Genomic DNA, 3,862 nt, shown 5'->3' with positions numbered 1-3,862 from the left:
CCCTCAGATGTCGGATGAGGTGGAGCCCTCCCTCGGGGCGGAGCCCTTCCTCGGAGATCGGGCGAGGCGGAGCCAGCCCTCAGACGTCGGGCGAGGCGGAGACAACCCTCAGACGTCGGGCAAGGTGGAGCCCTCCCTCAAACGTTGGGCGAGGCGAAGCCTGCCCTTAGATGTCGGGCGAGGCGGAGACAGCCCTCAGACGTCGGGCGAGGCGGAGCCCGCCCTCAGACATCGGGCGAGGTGGAGCCTTCCCTCAAACGTCGGGCGAGGCGGAGACAGCCCTCAGACGTTGGGCGAGGCGGAGCCCGCCCTCAGACGTCGGGCGCGTTGGGCGAGGCGGAGCTAACCCTCAGGGGTCGGACGAGGCGGAGCCCACGACCTCGGTGGTCGGGAAGGGCTATAGTCGCGCTCTTGACCGCTCGGATAAATCAACGTTGATGATTATTAGCTCTCCCTCTTTGAGTACCCTAGTATTGGTCCCCGACAGTACCCAGAGCCAAGTTTAAGGACCAACTGTGTGTTTTACTCCGCACTTATCCATGCATCAGTGTTTTACTCTGCACTTATGCATGCGTCAGTGCTTAACGAAAAATAGTAAGTAACGTAACTGCCACATGGACATGATATATTAGTGTAATATAAGCATCAGTATATAGCACTCGTCGGTTAGGACTTAGGAGTCGATCGATCGGTGTATATATCTCAGTGTCATCATCAATCAATACAATTGTAATAGTATAAGCAGAGAGACGGTGGAGCAGTTACCCTGGAGTTACTAATCAAATGAACCCTTGCCCTCAGGCTTAATAAGCGTCTCTCAAGTTGCATTGCTTGATCATCGTTCGCATGCTTTTTGCTTATTTTAGCAAACAGCGAACTATCAACATCAGTCACAGGTCCAGCGTTTCGTCGCCTAGTTTTAATTAGTTGAGATTATATATATATATATATATATATATATATATATATATATATATATATATATATATATATATATAATATATGTTTCTAACTTATTAATGCCATGATTAGTGGCAGAGAGAGCCGATACTTGCTGGCGATTGGCCCAGCAGTATCTGCTGCAGAATAAACTAGACTGATGTGTCGATTGATCCGGCCGCGTGGACTATTTCATATCTCTTTTTGGACGGCATCACGTGATGATATATATATATATATATATATATATATATATATATATATATATATATATATATATATATATATATATATATATATATATATATATATATATAGTCGCCATGGCGATGAGAAGTAAACTACTCTCTATCCTTGGCTTTCCGGCTGATATAGGACAAGAAAGCGCGTCATATCATATATAGTACTATAAGGCAACATAGTTCTATTTACACACATATATATCTTCTCCAAGCATTATTACGTCAACTGCTCCGTCAAGCTGTAATAATTTTAACAGTGTCAGAAGATTATTCTCATCTCCTTTTCGTTTTGACAGCTGGAAGAGAGTGAAGGTGAAATTATGTATTAACCAGGTAGTAGTATATATATCAGTATATGTGTCAACATTTCACTTGGACATCCAGTCCTGCATGCAGCACGGTGGCACCATGAGGGCCACTAGCTAGCTCAACATCAAAGGTGCATGAACTACATTCATCCACGCAAATCCTGTCCAATTGTGTCTAAGCTAGCCTTTTGATTGAAACCGATGTTGATCAACAGCAAGGCCGCCCACCTACTCCTCCAACTAGAAACACTAGAGAAATGCTCTTAATTAGTTTTAAATAAGCTCAGTTATTTGCTAAACTAGACACAATTGGGCACATGTTTATGTCAAGAAATTACTCCCTCCGTTCCAAGAAAAATCAACTTCTAGCTAGAGTTGTCCTAAATCAAATTATTTTAAGGTTGATTAAATTTATAGAAAAAGAGCATCAATATTTATCACACTAAATTAGTATCACTAGATATACATTGTCATAAAAAATATTTTCATAATGTACTTATCGAGTGTCATAGATAGTTGTCGTCTCTATAAATTATGTTGGTTAAACTACTCAAGATAGTTTGATTTAGGATGACTCTAGTAGTTGATTTATTTTTGGACGGAGGAGCAGTTCGTAAAAATCTCCTATGAGCGTTGTGCCAGTAACGGTGCGGTGTGACATTAACAATTACAATTATTCAGCCTAGGCACTCGGTAATGCCGATCTGATCGGTTCAGTGCTTCGGTTCCCACAGAAATTCGGTTCCTTTCGGTTTCGGTACTTTCAGTTCGGTTTCGGTATTTACCGAACACTATCGAACTGATCACTGAGACATAATAGCAGGTTCAAAAGCTAATTTTGACATGATTTCATAGAGAATAATAGTACAAAATAAATATACATATAAAAGTCCACAAGACTATAAGAGTGAGTACCACAAATACATAATATAATAGTCTACAATAGTACAATCAATAATATAACAACACTTAAACTCAGACCATTTCAGGTAATTCAGTAAATTCGGTTCCACGAGGTAAAGAACCGAATTTACCTCGGTAATTTCGGTTCCTGGGAATTATGAACCGAATAGGGTACCGAAAATTCGGTTTCAGTATTTGCGGTTTGGTTCTCGATATTTTCGGTTTGGTTCTCAGTTCTCGGTATTTTATGCTCGGGCTATATTGTATAAAAAAAGATATGTTCCCTGACGGCCAGATATTTACCATGTTGAAGGCAGGCACAACTAGCGTAGCAGTGCGATTTGATCCACCCCTGCTCGCGTTTGCCACCGTACCATTGCGTCGATCCATTTGGTATTAATATAAGTAACTCCACAAATTTAGTTTGCAACTAGTCTAGGTAGCAGGTACTGCTTACAACAGATGTGATCAAATGTATTTTAGACTACAAACAAATTGGCATTAGTAAATGCAACATGTGCGAAAGGCGCCAAGAGAGGGGCATCGATATCTCTGCACCAAGGGAATGAATGTTGGCGATTTTTAATCTTCATGTATTCCGTTCGTTCCCTAAATCGTAAGTCGTTCTAAATTTTCTAGATACCTACTTTTTACTGTACATTCAAATATATGTTATATCTAGAATTCTAGATACATATATATAGTAAAAATTATATAGCTAATACTTATAATTTGAAACAGATAGAGTATCATATATTTTTGCATTTGAGCACAACTTTCAAGTCTAAAAATAAACTTTCATAAAACTGAACTGTTATGCTAGCTTTAGTTATGCCTAGAATGTATTAGAACAGTGCACTGCGATTGCTGGTTGCAAATCAGGTGAGTTGTCAAAACAGAAATCAATAGGAAATTGGTAAATAACGATTAGTAAAAGGTGGAGGAGTGGTTCAAAAAGCGACTCATAAGTTGAAAAGGCAATAATTTGTCAGTAGAGGGTCAACTAACATTGATAAATTCAGTGCTTATGATGTCTTTTTTTTGCCATACCAAGAAGGGCTCTAAATAAAAATGGATTACGTACTTTTACTCCAGATTCTTTTGGTAAGGTGGCCAACACAAGAAAAAATGTCACTTTGCCAAATAGTGAATTCTGTGCTAGCCCAAAGATCAAGGTGTCCTAGGAAACCATGATTTGAATGTCAACATTGCCTACTTAGTAATGGGCTCCTTACAACTGATGGCACCTAGCAGCAGATTATTTAATTTGTAAGAACTACGAAGGATGTAAGAGGGACATTTTGTGTACAGTCCAGCAGTATTTCCTTAACTTTGGATCTTTCATAGTAAAGGACGGATCATAGGTTCGACTCTAGGAGGGCTAAATGGTTCCAACCCCGACCGACGCATGGAATTAATATCTCCTAGAATATGTCGGTCATCCGAAGCCTGATAAGCGAGCAGAGCAAC

This window comes from Miscanthus floridulus, chromosome 1 (assembly GCF_019320115.1).
Source record: "Miscanthus floridulus cultivar M001 chromosome 1, ASM1932011v1, whole genome shotgun sequence".
Classification (NCBI taxonomy): Eukaryota; Viridiplantae; Streptophyta; class Magnoliopsida; order Poales; family Poaceae; genus Miscanthus; species Miscanthus floridulus.
This window is presented reverse-complemented; position numbering follows the sequence as displayed.